The sequence below is a fragment of the Elgaria multicarinata genome, chromosome 5 (assembly GCF_023053635.1).
Source record: "Elgaria multicarinata webbii isolate HBS135686 ecotype San Diego chromosome 5, rElgMul1.1.pri, whole genome shotgun sequence".
NCBI classification, from domain to species: domain Eukaryota; kingdom Metazoa; phylum Chordata; class Lepidosauria; order Squamata; family Anguidae; genus Elgaria; species Elgaria multicarinata.
The window spans coordinates 36,564,738-36,584,036 of NC_086175.1; the positions used below are offsets into that span (position 1 = coordinate 36,564,738).

The following is a 19,299-nucleotide window of genomic DNA, read 5'->3' on the forward strand; positions in this document are numbered from 1 at the left end:
AAAAAAACAGACCCAGGCTCATTACATATTGCTAAGTGCCTGGGAGAAGAGAAAAGACTTGACCTGGTGCCCAAAAGATGACAATGTCGGGGAGATTTTTCCACAATTGGGGGGCCACCACAGAGAAGGCCCTCTTCCTTGTTGCCACCCTCTGAGTTTCCCTCAGAGTAGTCACCTGGAGGAGGACCTTAGATGATGAATGCAGTGTTGAGGTAGGTTCATGTCGGGAGTAGGTTCATGGTAGGTTCATGGTAACAAAGGCTGAGAGGGAATGTTTTTCTGTTTGTGAGGCTACGGTCCGCAGAGGTAGAGTTTGTGTAAAAATTGGTTCAAGGGCTGGATGTCTTGGGAAAGGAGTGGCTGATTGTTCAGCAGGGGGGAGGGTTGAGTGTGTGAGTGTGGGGTATTGTGTTTGTCCTTCCTGCCCTTCTTGTTTTTGTGCTGTGTCTTTTCCCCTATATGTGTTGTCCAAGCCCTGGCATGCGGGAACCCTACCAGACCTTTTTGTGTGTAATTAATAAACTGTTTTAGACCCTATAGTGATGTGACTGTTATTTCTGGCATGTCAGACTCAATCCAGATCAGGAGCGCAGGTGTTGGGGTCCTTGACACTTATGTTTTTGGATGTGTATTGGGAAGGAAAGAGATAAACCTAATCAGACATCCCGACATAATGTCAACACACCAGATGCTCTAGGGGGCACCGTAGAGCTACATCAACCTAGAGGGGGTTGTCACAGTGATCAATAGTTTTTAGTTTCTAGTCTGGTTTTTGTGAACCGCCCAGAGAGCTTTGGCTATTGGGCGGTATAGAAATGTAATAAATAAATAAATAAATAAATAGTCTGCCAATTGCCATTTTAACCAAAGGATCACACTGTGTGAGTAAACTGCATATCTACAACAACAGTCAGGAGGTCTCCAAACTTACTTTGACTATAACTTCTAGCTCACAGTACAGGATGGGTAAGAACTTGGTTGTTTTTGCATTTTAATGAGAACTTATCAAATTCACAATTCACAACCTAAACGTGAACCAGAACACAGTTTGCCACTGCAACCTGTATATTTCCAAGGTTTGTGACAGTTTGCAAATAATGCACACAAAAATGCAATGCAAATAATGAGTACATTAAACATGTGCACAAATTGCATATAATTAAAAAAAAGTGTACAAATATTCTTTAGCCAGCAGAAAAGCACTTTTAAATGCATAAATTTGCAAAAATGTGCATATATCTTGTTGTTTTAAAATGTATACAATGTGAATTTTTCAACTTTCCACACAGGGTTTTGTGTGGATGAAAAAAAATTGCATTCTGTTGCAGAAACAAGACAGAATTTATTTAAAAGGGGGGGGGGAAGGAACCCAAGCAAAATTGAGTGTGACAGATTTGTTCATTCCTACTCATGGTTGGGTTCCAGTGTATGGGAACTGTGGAATCATGGAAAGTAAAAGACACTGAGCCAGATGCTGAGTGGTCCATATCCACCAATGACATCATCTTCATTTATTCTTTTTATCCTGCTTTTCTGCTAAAAGTACCGAGAACATAGTACAGCACAATCATAAAGTCATATCCTATTACCCGTATAACTAACCAACCATTTCTGAAAGCAACAACAAGCGTAGAAGAAAATGAACATGTAAAATCACACACCCACCATCTCCACCACCTAACTGTTCCGTAGTGTATTTGGATTACAGAACAAAAACAGCAAAAGCAATTCCTAGTTGCTTTTAACACCTATCATTTGATTCAGTGCAAAATGTGGGATGAACTATTACACGGACATTTTTGTTTTGTTTTGTTTCTGAGAGTGTTTGAACACTGGCAATGATGATGGAAGTGATCCTTGGAGAGCATCACGTTTATTTCCCCCCCAGGAGTCTCAAAGGATCGATTTGTTAATGTCATGAGGCATGCAAGGCTCAAGAAGGCGAAACAGCAGCCCAATCCCAAGCACGTTTCTGCACAAATTACAAGAAGCCCATCCATTATTTTCTGTCTTCTAGTACCTGAAAGGCACGGCAGCCAGCCAAGAGCAAGAGTTTGGCTCTCCGGAATGATTTAATTAACCAGAAACTCTTTCCCCTTGGCTGGAAATTCAAGTCTACAGTACTGCACATTATAGTTTTAATGTGTGGATTGTTTTGTTGTATAAGAGCATTTAGATGACCATTCCTATGCTCTTAAGGATTTGCCAGGTTCATATGGAAGTATGCCATCCTTCAGCGCTCTTGGCCCAAAGCCATCTAAGTCAAAATCAGCATTTTGAATTGTGACTAAAAACAAATGCAGAGTCATTGATGACTTTTAATACTGGCAAGAGAGGTTTCAAATGTCCACTTTGGGTCAATAAACTACTCCCCCCCCAATTTGCCAAACCAGTTTTTCAATGGCAGGGATCTCCAAGGGCAGCCCCATAAAATGCAATGTAATAATCAAGCCTGGATTTCATGGGAACAAGGCTACCACAGTCCAGGCGGGGGTGTGGGGTGGGAGAACTGGGTACCAGCCCAAACTGGTGAAAGGCATTTCAAGTCATGGATGCCTCATCTTGAGTATTATGTCCAGTTCTGGGCACCACACTTCAAGGAGGATGCAGACAAGCTGGAGCATATTCAGAGCAGGGCAACCAGGATGATCAGGGGTCTGGAAAAAAGCCCTATGAGGAGAGACTGAAAGAACTGGGCATGTTTAGCCTGGAGAAGCGAAGATTGAGGGGAGACATGATAGCACTCTTCAAATACTTGAAAAGTTGTCACACAGAGGAGGGCCAGGATCTCTTCTCGATCCTCCCAGAGTGCAAGACACAGAATAATGGGCTCAAGTTACAGGAAGCCAGATTCCGGCTGGACATCAGGAAAAACTTCCTGACTGTTAGAGCAGTGTGACGTTGGAACCAGTTACCTAGGGAGGTTGTGGGCTCTCCCACACTAGAGGCCTTCAAGAGGCAGCTGGACAACCATCTTTCAGGTATGCTTTAAGGTGGATTCCTGCATTGAGCAGGGGGTTGGACTCGATGGCCTTGTAGGCCCCTTCCAACTCTACTGTACTCTGATTCTATGATGCCACTTGGGCCTCCAGAGTAAGGACTGGATCTAAAGCATCCTCAAGCTATGGATTTGATTCTTCAGGAGGATTGAAGTCCCATCCAGGCCAAGCTGAAGCCCTCTTCCCAGGCCCATTGAATTACCTATTATCAGTACCTCCTTTTTTTATGAGACTTTTCTGAGATTCAGTTTATTACCCACATCTAGGGATGGCCATTAGGGGGGAGTCTGGCTTAATTTAGCCGCATCAAATTTCCCTGGAGCCCCTGGCTCGGCATGCATTTGTGAGCTGCGCTGTGGGCTTTTTCCCAGAAACTCAGAAATTTTATCAGATCACCCCGCCCCCTGTTTACAGTGTAAATTGTACATATTTTGGGCATAATTTGTATGATTCATGCAAATAGTGGACCTAATGTGCTTAATTTGCAGTCATGGGTGTAATTTGTGCAAAATAAGCATATTACAGCCACAATTGGTGGAAATTATGAGCAAAATTTGTGGTGTAATTTCTGTAAGAGTTGCAGGAGCCTTGCCCTCTTTTGTATCTGGTCACTCTAGTATTAGTCACCTACAGCTTTAATTGTTGTGATGAAGACAGAAATTCACTAGGTGCTGCATGCGTACACATGACACCTGCTGAAATATCCTTTTCAATACAACTGTTAAGGATACAGGAGCCCTGTCCTCCTTTCCATATGGTCACACTAGACAGATAGCCCCAAAGGTTATAATGACTGGATGATGATATCGAAAGCTGCTAAGTGTCCAGAATAAGCAAGGCCTCTCTAAACCAGAATGATTAGAAAGTCCCTCTATCCTTCTTCTGGCATCTATCCATCAAGGCAATGAAGTTACAATACTGAATTTGGATCAGGAGCCAGATTGAAATGGTTCATGTCCTCCAAGTGTGCCTGGTAGCTGCTACTCAAGTCTGTAGTTCCAAAACGGGAAATTTGAGAGAGGCCAGTAGCTCCAATAATCTTCAAGTTCCACAGTTAATTTTTTAAGGTGAGACCTAAAAAACATCCTCAGCTTTGAGGTAGCCAGGACCACTCTGTTTCTCAAGGAAGGATGTAGTGACTCATAATTTGTAAACCGCCCAGAGAGCTTCGGCTATGGGTGGTATAAATGTAATAAATAATAATAATAATAATAATAATAATAATAATAATAATAATAATCCCAGCCAGTTATCCCCTCCCTCCACCCCTGCAGCCCAAAACACACATTATCAACTGAAAAGGATATTGACAAATAAAGCAGTGGTAGGTTGCACCATTCCAAGCACCATATCTGCAACCTCAGGCTGCAACAACTGAAATAAATCCATAGAATAATGATAAGCAGTCTCCCTGGCAACACTCAGGCCATGGCTAGACGAGGGGTTGTAGGGTGACGAACTCGTGATTATTATTATTATTTAAAAAAACTCACCCACTCCCCACCCGATGGGCACAGAGCTCCTGAGGAGCTCCGTGCCTGGATCCCAGCTACACACAAGAAGCCAGGACAACCCATGACACCCACCAACATGTTCCACCGTCTCAGGATCATCCCGAGACCATGGAAAAAGCAGGATTAAAGGGTAGGGTGATATCCCGGGGAAAGGGAGGGATCATCCTTCCCTGCTCCTGGGATCCCCTGTGCATTATGTGGACACACAGGGATGATCCTGGGATGATCCCAGGATATAGGCCTGCTGTAGCCATGGCCTCAGCTAATCTACTACATCAAAAGTGGCATCTAAACTGAGGCAGAGGCGAGTGACTTTTAGGGATGTTGTGCATGTCCAACAGGGACTGGAGTCCAGGGGACTTCCCCCGCCCACTAGGACCCGCAAAGTTATAAACCACACACAGCAAGCAGGAGGAAACAGCTGGTTGAAGTCTGGCAAGCAGCTTGCGGGGTGGACGGGGGCGAGTCCATCCATTTCCATTGATTTTATAAATGGAGTGTGTGGCGAATGAGTTACAGGAGGCTTCCATGGGTGCATTAAGATCTCCCTGACAGCCTACATGACGTAGATCGCACACCATTCAGAAAAGCCCCACTGGACAGCACAGAGAAGATGTTATAGTAGCAAAGCAATACTCCTTCTTTAGTAACACTTTGCACCATGAGTAGGCTCCAAAATGAGCTCTACCCTCTGTTTGGTTGTAAGAACTCATCTGCCCCACAGTTTGGCTCGGTTGCAGATGATAGAATGCCAGCTAGAAGCTTGGCTCAACTCATTTCCTGTACTCTCTTTCATTTCAACAGGAAGAGTGCACAGTTTGAATGCGGGGCGGGGGGGATGTGGAAGCTTAAATGTACACATTTTTAAAATGCAGATTTTTCAAACATGAACACAAGTTTGGGAAATTGCAATGTTTTTTCCGAAAAACCTACTCATGCCCCCATTCAACTTTGTGGTTGAGAAAGGGACATGTTCTCATGATTTGCAAATATAAACAAATTTCCTGTACATCCCTACCTTGTACCAAGTCTATGGAGCTCAACATTATCCATTCTGACTGGCAGTGGTCTTCCAGGGTATCAGATGGAAGTCTCTGGCCTTTGCTAGACCAGCGGTTATCCCCGGCTTATACCTTGGATCTCCCCTGTGAGCCCAGATGATGCACAGGGGATCCCGGGCTCAGGCAGCTATCAACCCTTCCTGGCCCCAGGATATAGGCCTACCCTTTGGCCCCGCTTTTTCCCACGGTCTGAGCCCGAGACCACGAGTGTGTGGCCCATTTCCGCAGCTTTTCCCGGCTCCGTGGGATTACTTTGATGCTGGGAGCTGTGCCCATCGGGGGTAGGGTGCGGGCATCAGGAAAATCAATTTCTTTGTTTTAAAAAAACCCTACCTTTATTCACTTGTGTGCTTGTGCGCAGCCAGCCCTTTAAAAGTAAAAAAAAAAAATGGCGGGCGCAATGGCTCTCTTCTTGAGCTCGTCACAACGAGGGTGAGATCTCGCATTATTCACAACGTGAGGTCTCCCCTCCTCACCCCGGATTTTCAGGTAGGTCTAGCAAAGGCCTTTCTCACCTTATCCACAAATGCAAGAGATTGAGACTGAGGCCTTTCGTAAGCAAAAAATAAAAATAAAAAATGTGTTATGGGCCTTCACCTAAAGCGCTGGGCTGGAAGGAAGCATTCTGTGCACGGTTTCAGATGCAACGTCATATGTGACACACTTAAACTTCCTAGAATATTTGGTGATGCACAATTAATACCTACATACCGCTAAGATGCAGCTGAGTTATGTAAGAAGTAGGGATGTGCTCCGCTTCTAATCGGACCGAGAAGCAGTAGCGGAGCGGGGGGCTTCGCCTGCCCTTAAGGCGGAGGCGAAGAGGATTGGGGGGCCGGCGGAGCGTGGCGAAGAGGATCGAGGTGAAGGCGGATCCTTCGCCTCGATCCGGAGCTCCGCCGGAAAGGTAAGTGGGGTTTACCGGGCCCTGCCGCTGTCGCTGTCGCCCATGCGGCGACGGCAGCAGGACCCGGTAACGCCCCCCGCCCTCCTCTCCCTTACCTGCCTCCGTCCGCGGTCCGTCAGTGTCTCCAATTGAGCCCGTGGTTCCAGCAGGAAGTCTGGGCTGCACTTGCTGCCCAGACTTCCTGGTGGAACCACGGGCTCAATTGAAGACGGCGACGGACCACGGACGGAGGCAGGTAAGGTCCCCCTCCTCCTTACCGGGCTCTGCTGCCGTCGCCGCATGGTAGTATTGTACTCTGCACTAAAGGCAGTGCTTCTCCAGGGTGATTTTCTAGTCCTACCGTGAGACACCAGGGATCGAACCTGAGACCTTCTGCTTGCCAACCATCCACTCTACCAGTAAGCGAAAGTCTTTTATTTTTCATGTCAGTGCGACAAAAACAAACAAAAACAGCAGCAAGGAGTAAACAAAAGCCTTGCTTTTGATTACTATGTTATCTTGTCTGTTTGTTCGGTTACTTTCAACTTATTTTGGTTGCAGTATATGGCATTAAAAAAGAACCCGCTTCTTTGAAATGGAAGGCCATCTGTCTAATCTTATTTATGGCTATGTTGTTACTATTAAGTTATAATGTTGAAGTGTTGACATTTCTTAACAGAATTATAATCCAAGCACACTTTATCATAAAATTGGAATGAATGTTTTGATGCATAAATGTATAAAGTACAGAGGGGAGTACATCAAAACCAAACCAACCAACCAACAAAACCGGCCTCAGGAACTAAAAGGCAGTTTCACATTTGTCAATACCTACCAAGATCGGCTGTTTATTCAGGACTCCTCCTTCACTTTGTTTGAAACAATGTCATGAAACTTAACAGTGGGAGCAAGTAAACAGCTAGCTGAAATGGATCCATGGCACTCTGCTAAATGGGATTTTGAAAATATGCATACTTGAGTCAAACACTATGATTAATGGAAGAACATGAATGGGCTGCTTCTAAAATAAAAATGAAGGTGAGCTCAAAAATTGTAGGGCAAAGTTAAAAGAGATACGGATAAGGAATATGGAGATCGTTGAAAACATCATTACATTGAGGACATATATTCAAACACCTGAATTATAATATAATTTTGAGGTACCTTTTCAGACAGCTGCCTGAACAAATTTTGAGACACTGCTAAAAAAGATTAAAACATCTTTCACATAATATATATATAAAAAAGAATTGAATAGAATTCATCAGCATAAGAGATGACCATGTGTTTAGCTTTCCATAATATTGTGGTCGGTTTAATGAAGGATTATATAAATCTGCTGCTGCTTCTATGGTTTATTGGTATAGCAGATCTTAAATAGGCTCTATGGCCGCCACCTACTGGGAAAGGAACACATCACAGTTCTAGAATCATCTCTCGCTCGCTCGCTCTCCTTCTCTCCTAGGTTTCCCCAGCCTGATTCCCTCCAGATATTTTGGACTACATTTCCCATCAGCCCCAGCCAATATGGTCAATGGTTAGGAATGCTTGGAGTTGTCATCCAAAACATGAGAAGGGAACCAGGTTGGGGAAGGCTGATAGGCTTACTCAGACCAGTGGTCTGACACCCACACACACCCCAAGATCCTCCATAACTCTGCTTCATTTCTCCCAGTGTTACAAAATAATCTTCAGGGGAAAATTTGTGAAGCAGAGGTCGCAAAGCTTTATAATGAAAATCTCTAGTGTGGTATCCTTCTTAGAATTGCACAATACTAGGATGACCATATGGAAAGGAGGCCAGGGCTCCTGTATCTTTAACAGTTGTATAGAAAAGGGAATTTCAGCAGGTACCATTCACAGCACCTAGTGGAATTCCCTCTTCATCACAACAGTTAAAGCTGCAGGAGCCCTGCCCTCTTTTGTATCTGGTCACCTTAGTATAGTTCTAGTATAGTTCTAGTATAGCTAGAGTGACCAGATGGAACCTGCTGGAATTCCCTTTTCCATACAAGTGTTAAAGAAATAGGAGCCCTGTCCTCCTTTCCATATGGTCACCCTACACAGTACATGATCTACTGTGTGGTTTATGGCATCTATACACTGATAGGATCCATGTTTTCCCATGGGACAGATTGTCGTACAAAGCATAGTGCCCTATCAGCACCCAGAACACTTTCAGTTACTTGCCTGGACTGGGCCAGAATGGGCCTCTCCATCCTGTTTTCCCATTCTGTCAACACATCTGTTGCTCCTCCCTAATCTGCTATCAATAACATTCTTTATAGCAGATGATCCCAAAGGCAACTTGAAATCCTTGTGTAACTGCTTCCTTGATTGCACCACCATCTATTTCATTTTTTTCCATAATCACAGTGTGAGGGATCCCTAATCCATGCCAAACCACAAAATATGCACTCCTATACTTCAGTCCAGATGACAGAAACCAGTTCTTGTTAATCAAATCACCCCTCTGTTTAAGACTTATTGATTGCCAATTACCTGGATATTAAGTCCAATAAAATTACTGCCTTCTCAGGATGCTCATCCCACATCCAATGGAAAAGTCAATACGATGGTTCCCGGTTGAATGAATCCGTCGATCTGATGTATGCCTAAAGTTCAAAAGCAGGGATGTAAAACACCGCGTACACCTCCTCCCCACAGAGATCCTAAGAGCTATCTGCACATGTCTACATGAACAACACTGACTTCGCTCAGTAGAAAATGTTCCAGGGCTCTGCTACTAATGCCTCCAAATCTTTTTTGCTTCACATCGTCATGAGCCACAACAAATTATTGAGTGGTAAGCCACCACAGTAGACAAGACAGCTAATAATAACCTGGGGAACTATTAACCTGAACTATGCACCATACAGTGAGGCTTTTCCCATCACCACCGCAATCAGGAAGCAGAAAAAGCAAAATCTCTTGTCTCTATATGGGCAGATAATGCAGATACAGCAAAGGGGGTAGAACAGGAGTGGAAGGATATGTGTTAGGTGGGGGTGACTCAGTCTCCCCTGGGCCTCTGTGGGCTGGATGATGTCAGTGGATGTGGGCATGCCCAATGATGTCATCACCCCACCCATTTTGCCTTTCTCAGTGGCATTTTCAGGCTTGTCTCAGAATGGAGAAAGAGGTTTGGCCAGCTCTGAGAGGACCTGGTCCTTTCAGTGATGGCGAAGTCCCCAGCTTCATGCACTGTGCATCATCACCAGGAGGGAGAAGTATGGTGCATGAATGAACTTGTCCAGTTCCAGCGGAGTCTCCCACCACATCCATCCATTCTTTTATTTTCAGTCTGTGATTAGATATAACAGTGAGTATCTGCCAGGGCACTACTCAAGTTGGGAGGAGGAGTGGCACTCAGAGGAATCTTCCTTGGAAGAATCCAAAGAATCCCAGATCAGGTCCACGCGATGGAGATTCTTCGTGCCTGGAGTAAAGCTTTGGGCATGGACTGAGGAAATCTGGGTTCAAATCCTTACTAAGCTGTGAAGTATTATATTGGGGAATTGCTATCTCTTAGATTGACTTACCTCATAGGCCATGTCTACACCGGCCCTTTTTCCTGGGGTCCTCCCTGGGTCCTCCCTGTGTGTCCAAATGATGCCCAGGGGATCCCAGGAGCCGGCAGGGGTGACCACTCCATTTTCCTGGGATAACTACTTCTGCAGTTATCCTGATTTTACCTGCAGTCCTAGGATGATCCCAAGGACTGTGAGAGGTATGGGCACCTGTCCTGGCTTCTTCCCTCCTCCCTGCGAGTAGTGGAGTCAGTAAAGAGGGAAGGAGCTGGTCTGGGGGGCGCCCAGGAAAATCAGGGTTTGAGGGGGGAGAGGGGTCGAGGCTTTTTTTTTTAACTTACTTTTTTGCTGGAGCGCAAGTGCACTCTAAACTGGTTTTTTTTTTTTTTTTTTGGTTTTTTTTTAAAAATGGTGCCCACAACATGTTTATGGGATGTCACTCTGGCGTTTGTACACTAGGGGACCATCCCAGAAGCAGAAAAGTCCGGGATCATTCACCCTCCCTCCACGAAGGACCTTAGGTGTAGAAAGGGCGATAGAGTCATGTGAGGATGAGATGGGATAACTCCAAAATACATCAACCTGAGCTCTTTGGAAGAAATGCAGAATACAATTGGAAGAAATAAATAAACCAGCTGCCTTCCGTGGTCATATGCCCATTGCAGTATATTAGGCCTTGTACGTGGTTAACTATATTTAACTACTATCAATGCACAGAAGAATGTGAGAACATTCTAATGTATTTTAGAACGTTAAAAGAGCTCTGCTGGATCACACCAAAGGACTATCTAGTTTGGCATTCTGTTCTCACAGTGTCCATACGGATGCCTCTGGGAAGCTCAGAGGCAGGACATGAGTGAATACTACCACTCAGTTCATTTTCTCCAGCAATTGGTATTGAGAAGTATACTACCTCCGATATTGGAAGTAGCACATAGTTCACTAATTATATGAAGAACATAAACATTTCAATGGGAATAAAGTGTGCCTAACAATATGCTGACTTGTGATAATTCCAGTAAATCTGTAAATTCCTTAAATTTTTGTAACTATGAGCATATGTGAAATGAGACTTCTTTTCTCTTGGATCAATGCTCTTGTGCATAGGGGTTTCAGTATAAAGAAGTCTAACAACACACACACACATACATACACACACACACACACACATCTGACTGTGGTCAACAATAAAGTGACCTTATGATATTCAGAGTTCAGACTTTTGGTACAAGACATCAATCATCACGACATTCAAAGAGCAATATAAAGCAAATTGCCGACCAAGGACTTGAGGCTATTTAGGATTAATTGTCGAGAAAAGAATGGAAAATGAAAGTATTTTCATCTTATTCTCAATATGTCATTTGTCAAATTTCCAAAGTGTCCATGTGATATAATAGCTGAAATAATGTTTAAGCAACTGAATTTTCTTACTGATAATGCTGAGGATTAAAATAGAATCATAGAATAGTAGAGATGGAAGGGGTGCTATAAGGCCATCAAGTCCAACCCCTTGCTCAATGCAGGAATCCACCTGAAAGCATACCTGAAAGATGGCTGTCCAGCTGCCTCTTGAAGGCCTCTAGTGTGGGAGAGTCCACAACCTCCCTAGGTCATTGGTTCCATTGTCGTACTGCTCTTAGAGTCAGGAAGTTTTTCCTGATGTAAAGCCAGATTCTGGCTTCCTGTAACTTGAGCCTATTATTCTGTGTCCTGCACTCTGGGATGAATGAGAAGAGTTCCTGGCCCCCCTCTGTGTGTCAACCTTTCAAGTATTTGAAGAGTGCCATCATGTCTCCCCTCAATCTTCTTTTCTCCAGGTTAAACATGCTCAGTTCTTTCAGTCTCTCCTCATAGGGCTTTGTTTTCAGACCCCTGTTCATCCTCATTGCTCTCCTCTGAACACGCTCCGGCTTATCTGCATCCTTCTTGAAGTGTAGTGACCAGAACTGGACACAATACTCAAGATGAGGCCTAACCAGTGCTGAATAGAGGGGAACCAGTACCTTGTGTGATTTGGAAGTTATTTATTTATTTTATTTATTTATTACATTTTTATACCGCCCAATAGCCGAAGCTCTCTGGGCGGTTCACAAAAATTAATAGAAGTTATACTTCTATTAATGCAGCCCAAAATAGCATTTGCTTTTTTTGCATCCACATCATACTGTTGGCTCATATTCAGCTTGTGATCTGCAACAATTCCAAGATCCTTCTCGCTTGTAGTATTGCTGAGCCAAGTATCCCCATCTTGTAACTGTGCATTAGGTTTCTTTTTCCTAGGAGTAGAACTTGGCATTTATCCCTACTAAATTTCACTCTATTGTTTTCAGCCCAGCGCTCCAGCCTATCAAGATCACTTTGAAGTTTGCTTCTGTCTTCCAGGCTGTTAGCTATCCCACCCAATTTTGTGTCATCTGCAAATTTGATAAGCATTCCCTGCACCTCCTCATCCAAGTCATTAATAAAAAATGTTGAAGTGCACTGGGTCCAGGACTGAGCCCTACACTACCCTGCTTGTTACCTCCTCCCAGTTAGAGGAGGTACTGTTGATACACACTCTTTGAGTCCGATTTTGTAGCCAACTGTGGAGCCACCTAGTACCCTTTACAGTGTAGTTTCCTTCTAATTATACTTCTGCTGGTTGGCCCTAGGAATGTGTTCTTCCATTGTGAAAGAGAAGCTTTCCCCCTCACCGAACTCCAGTCTAACTCTCTAACTACTATACCACACTGGCTTTCAGCACGTTTTATTGAAGCAACAACAAAGGAAGATGCAGACACCTTCCTGAGAGACACAGGAGCCACTTTTTATAACAATTAAGCCCATGAAACTAGGGGTGTTGGTTTCATGCCTGCATTTAGACGTACAGGGCCCTTAAGGATTTTTTTTTTTAATCAAAATTTGTCAGTCAATTCACATATATCGATATATCATTTTTCCTGGCTGGGTTTACTCAACACACTAACCCACCCAGTGTGGGTTGCTCTTGAATTGTGGGTGATCATGTTGTCTGAACACAGTGCTTTTCCATTAGGTGGGTTATTGTGTTGTCTGAACACAGCACGTTTTACACAGGGTTGCTTGTTAACAATGCAGTGTGGCTTGTTAACCATTGTGAACAACTCAACAACAGGCCATGGTTACTCAAGGCGGCTTGTTAGAAAAAAATAAACCACAATGCTGGTTAACAAGCCAACCTATGGAAAGCACCCTGTGTTCAGACAACATTATAACTCACCCTGTGAAAACATACTGCATTCAGACAACACAATAACCCACAATGGCCCCTGAGTAACAGTTGAGGCTTCACCTTTCTGCTCATTTTTAAATTAATTTCCACATGATACATTATAGTTAAAGGAACATGAACAGGGTCAGGGAAAACATTGGCAATCTTACCTTGTAGCAAGCGACAGATTGCTTGAAGGAAGTATTTTCAAAGTAAATTATGTGTTGTTTGGCTGAAATCAAGACATACTCATGTGGCACTTGAAGAAAAACTTAACACTGAAAAATTAAACCTTAAAAAAAACCCTCTTCCTCTGATTCCAACTGCTAATTAGGATAGATGAAGGCTTCACTATGGTGCCCAGTGACTATTTTAGTGGTGCTTTTAAGAACACATCAATTAAGTGATGAGAGTGGAATTCTCAAAAAGATGCTAATGGGATAAAAAATCCCTCTATACCTATTTGGCCCATTGCCTTCTTATTTTTCCTCCTATTTTCACAGCCTTGACATGTAGCAGTGCATATTTTAACATAAAATAGCACATCTGAAATCCTGACATGCTGTATATTTAATCTTGTGTGAGGAAAAAGCATTTAAAAAAAGAAAAACAACAACAACCAACAGATCTGTAAAGACGATTATTTCTTCTTCTTCTTCTTCTTCTTCTTCTTCTTCTTCTTCTTCTTCTTCTTCTTCTTCTTCTTCTTCTTCTTCTTCTTCTTCAAGCCCAAGTGTTTCTTTTTAAGTGAAAGATTCATTTTCTCACTTTTCATTGCCAAAGGAGACAAGAAACGGAAGACCACACATTCAAATCCAGACATTATACAATCATGATAATGAGGATTAATAAAGCTTAATTTAGATTCCACTTTAAAAGCCCTGTTGTTTCTGCAGTACAACAGTCTAGTTCATAAAGAAAGAATAATTGTAATTTGCTTTTGAAATGTGTCTCTTTGTTGTATCGCTTGCAAGAGGAGATGCCCTTGATTTCATACTTGTTTGTGCCCAGAATTTCCAGTGACTGGCAGCACAATCCTGTGCATGTCCTCTCAGAAGTAAGTCCAATTGAATTCAGTGGAGCTTACTCCCAAGTAAATGTGCATAAAATTGCAGCCTAAATCTGAAATATGTTGCAGCTACTATGAAATGTGAAACATAAAGGGAGCACAAGCATTTTTCAGGCTAGAGACATTGACCTATGACTTTCTTCTTGAACAGCTAGATTTTTAAAATTTTTAAGATCTTACTATGCAATACAAACAGAGGGGGAGTCTACACCAGCCGTTTATTGCAGGATCGTATCAGTCGTCACTTACGGGGTGTTCTCCCATGGTGATATTGGCTCCCCCTCTCAGTTTTCCCTGAATATCCCTGACTGCTTTTGCTGTGGTTTTTCCAGCTCTCTCGCTTCCATTCTGAAGAATGTTTACCGTGTGCCCGCCCCTTTGCGAGGTCATTGCTGTTTCCCGCGATTTCCAGGCTCAGTGAACAGCCAATCAGTTGTGAGGGGCATATGCATGGGTATCGGAGACTTGTGGGAGCGGACCTGTCCGCCATTTTTGCCACATGTTTTGGATGGGTATTGACATATTTTACCACCCGTTGTGTGTGTGTGTGTTTCTAATACAAACATATCTCTGCACAGGAGTGCATATTTGATGGAGTTCCTATCCCCCATGTGTTGCTGCAGGTCTGTACTCATGCACATCCCTCACAAGTCATTAAAAAAACCCTGTGCCCCACTTGTACTGATACACATGTGGAAGCACTGTAACAGGGCACATATGCTCTCACAATGGCACTCCTGTCATTGCAGGAAATATCAGTTGTGTGTGCCCTGTGAGTGGTGATCACAGAAGCGGGGAGCATTCAGAAGCATCCCTCTTCTGTAGCGATAGGGTTGCAGGTGTAGATTAGCCAAGAGTCTTACATTATAGAATGAATTAAACTGATAAGAACAGATACTACACTTGATCTTAGCCAAAAGGCCGAGAAACAAAGAGTGTTGAGAAGTTTATCAGTGAGAATAAAGGAGAATTATTTTAAAATTTTATGGAGGTGGTACCTAACCCCGGTTAGATTGAATAAGATAAACGATCAGCATTCAGCAAATTGTTGGAGAGGTTGTGGGGAAAAAGGAACGTATTTACATATGTGGTGGCAATGCAAATATGTACAAAGATTATGGAAGATGATGTTTTCAGAAACTGAAGAAATAGTGGGAATGAAAATAGAACAAACACCAAAGATTGCATTGCTGTCACTATTTGAAGATATAAAGTGTGGAAAAGGAACTATAGAGCTGATATCGAGTTTGCTGGTTGCAGCACGATTGATGGTAGCTAGGAACTGGAAGGTTCAAGGGGAATATTCTATAGAAGAATGGTATAAAGAAGTATGGGATATAGCCATGAATGATAAATTGACATGTAATATTAAATGGAGAAAAGGCGTAACTAAAATAAACGAGTTTGAAGGAATCTGGAAACAGTTCCTAATATTTGTGTTTATTAAGGGAAGTGGGAAACCGCCAGCAGAAGAAACGATTAGATTTTGGACTCAGGAATGATCCCGAGGTGGGGGGTGCACTTTTATGTTAAGAATGATGATGTTGTAGTATGTAGTAAGGTATATGTAATAGTTATTTAACATATGTACTCAACATTTATTCAATATGTATGCAGCAGTTGTTTGATGTTTTTCTGTTTTTTTTTCTGTTATCATTATTATTATGGTAATGTTTTATGTATGTTTATATAGGTAGAAAATAAATAAAAATTATTAAAAAAAACATTATAGAATGAATTGATTGCATTTTGTAATGCAATGAAATGGGGGGGGCTCCATCTCTCACATCAACAAATCTGGTAGGGCGTCCTCATGTGAATGTGTATAGGACAGGAGGCGGAGCCTGCAATTCTATACAAATCAATGCCTGAAAAACTTCAGAATTGTGTATTCCATGTCAATATACCAACTGTGATGTAGTGGCAAACTTTAAGTGCAGTTGCTCATCAAGACAGTCCTCCTAGCCATGCCCCAAAAGGAGAGTCCAAAAAATTAGCATCTGTCTTGATCCTAGGGATGTTCGATGTCTGAAAATATAGTCCTTTGGGGGCTTGACAGATCTCTGCTGCCCACCTGGTTTGCATTCGCTAGCTGAGCTGCAGGTTTTCCCCAAAATATGACAACTTTTCTCTGGGTCTTTTTTTTTGGGGGGGGGTGCATGGAACAGAAATCTGTACAAATTGCAGCTGTGATTTGCATCATTTGTGCAAATTTCAGCCAGAATTTGCTTAATGTGTGCAAATTATGGCCGAAATTAAACACATTGCAAGGTGGTTGTTGTTTAAAAATGAATGGATCTTAATTGCCTATTCAAGACCAAGCTTTCCATTTCAGCAGCGAACAATATATTGCTGCTGAGAAAATTCATTCCCTCCCATCTCCTGTGAGGATTGCAGGTAAGCTCAGAGGAGCAGGGAAGTCAGATGGGGTGGCTGTTGACATCAGCACCCATATTTAAATTTTGTATATTTTAAATGTTTACTGTTCTTAACTTTTGTAAACCGCCCAGAGAGCTTTGGCTATGGGGCGGTATATAAATGTAATAAATAAATAAAATAAATAAATGTGCTAACCAAAAATTGCCAGTCCTGCATCCCTGCAAGCTCTGGCAAACCACCAGCACTTCCCAAAGATCTGATAGCTGAAAAAAGCACATTTTCTGGAGGCGTACTTTGTATTTACACTCAAAGATGTCCAATTAGACTTAAATAACAATGATCCAACCGCAGTGGGGCTTGCCTCTTGGGGCTCATCTACACCAAGCAAAATATTCCACTATGAAAGCGGTATGAAAGTGGTATATAAAAGGCAGGAGCTGCACTACTGCTTTATGGTGATATTGAAGTGCACTGACAACTTTTGGGACGCATGATACATCTATACCAAGCAGGATATAACGCCGTGAAAGTGGTATGAAAGCAGTCTATGGTACGTGTCATGGGCCCCAACAGTTGTCAGTGTACTTCAATACTGCTATAAAGCAGCAGTGTGGCTCCTGCCTTGGTTTCTGCAGGAGCTCCTGTTTCCAGCGTGCCTCCTGACTGAAAGACAATCAGCCAAAGCACAACGCTCATGCAGATACTGCAGGCAATTTCATCTGTAGGTAGATACTTCAGGCTCATCAGTTGCATTCATTGTTTAATTACTTTATTTCTCATGGCACAGCAACAGTTCTCTTTCATAGCTCACTTGCATAACTTGGCTAGCATACAGTTTGGGAGTTTCTGGTGTCATGTCGACATCATATGATGCTCTGATCTTAGGCAAGATTCCATAAAGCCTCGAGCAATTGCTGACTAGTCCTTCTTGCAAGGGAGTATGAGCTAGCCATTCTCAATATGAAGTGTGAGAAAACTAGAAACCAGGACAGGAGGGCCATGCAAGAGGCAGGGTTGAGGAGAAAATCGGAAATCAGGATCAAAGAGTGGGACAGAACTGAAAGCAAACCAGGAGGCTGGAATGAGGAGCAAACCGTAAGTTAGGACCAAAGAATAACCACAGACACAGAAATACATCAGAGCTTTGGGAGACCTTGGCATAATCTACATCAAGCAGGATATTGCACTATGAAAGCGGTATGAAAGCAGTATATAAAAGGCAGGAGCCACACCAAGCAGTATGAAAGCAGTATAGGGTATGTGTCAATGGGCCCCAACTGTTGTCAGTACACTTCAATGCCGCTATAAAGCAGTATTGCGGCTCCTGCCTTTTATAAACTGCTTTCATACCGCGGGATCCAACTGTCAGTCTGAGTGGGTAGTCCAGAAGGTTCTTCACTTAGAAGGTATTGCCTGCAATTTAATGATCCACGCCATGGAGAAACTGCACACTTTCTCCGGTTGTGACACCTCCTCTCTCTCTCTCTCTCTCTCTCTCTCTCTCTCTGCATGAGGCAAGACATGGCCCAGCACAGCAGTGGTGCCACCACTAGGACCACCACCCTACAGGCCATGTGTGACTCTCTTAAGAAAGAGGAAGGGAGATGATGTGGGGACGAATGAGGATTTTGATTGCGTTTTCAAAATAGTAGTAATGCCCCATCTGCAAGCCCGAACATGAACACGAGCACACGAACACGAACACATGATGTCCGAAAATGCCTGCAAATTTTTGAGCATGTGGTCACAACTTTTTATCAAACAAGAAGTTTGCTAGTGTGCAATTTAAGGCTTGAGCCTATGGGGGAAATTGCACAGCTTCAGAAAATCCGCAATTTGGGAGTGCAGTGTTCTCATTTGATTGATTTGCACAATTTCAACATTTGTGCAAATTGAACAGAGATCCCAAATGACTGCAGTAAATGAGACAAGTAGCTTCATCCCACGTACCTGTTTCCCTCGAATTATCCCCTACAGTGCTAAGCTGTCGCCATTGTTGTTGTTGTTGCTACCAGGCAGCTAGATCCTTTGCATACCAGGAAATGGGTTTAAGGGGGGAAATGTAAAAAAAATCATAAAAAATCAATGGATGACCCAAGCTCTCCCTAATATCTATTACTGTGCCAATTTTGATGTCTTTATCTTTAAATCTTATGCAGATGTAAGCATTTGTTTAATTTTTCTTCAAATCCTGCTCCTGTGCCCCAGTGGCCACTCGGAAAACAACAAATGATACGCTTGAAAACTAGCAAAATACAGCGAGGCTTTTGCCTTTGAAGTACAATTAAAGCAGGATGCATGGGAGTACTTCACAATAAAAGCAGATTATAAGCTGGAAAACTTCCTAGTCTTTTGCACGCAATTTGCAGTGATTGCTGGGCCGGATCTACACTATTGCTTTAAAGTGCTTTATAACAGTTTTATAGCGCTTTAAAGCAGTTAAAGCGCTTTATAACTGTTATAAAGCGCTTTAAAGCAGTGGTGTAGATCCGGCCCTGGTGTGATAAAGCTCAAGAAGATTATCAAGTTGGTGCTTGGAGAATCTGGGAGAATGTGAACACCTGCAGAAGACTTTATTAGGTGTTGCGCACAATGGAAGCTCCAGAAACTGTGCATTTCCCCCATTGTG

The 19,299-nt window shown here is 42.9% G+C and overlaps 1 pseudogene; it reads right to left on the bottom strand.

Moving 5' to 3' along the window:
* Positions 1-15,118: 15,118 nt before the first annotated feature.
* On the bottom strand, positions 15,119-15,224 carry LOC134399828 (U2 spliceosomal RNA; annotated as a pseudogene).
* Positions 15,225-19,299: the final 4,075 nt, after the last annotated feature.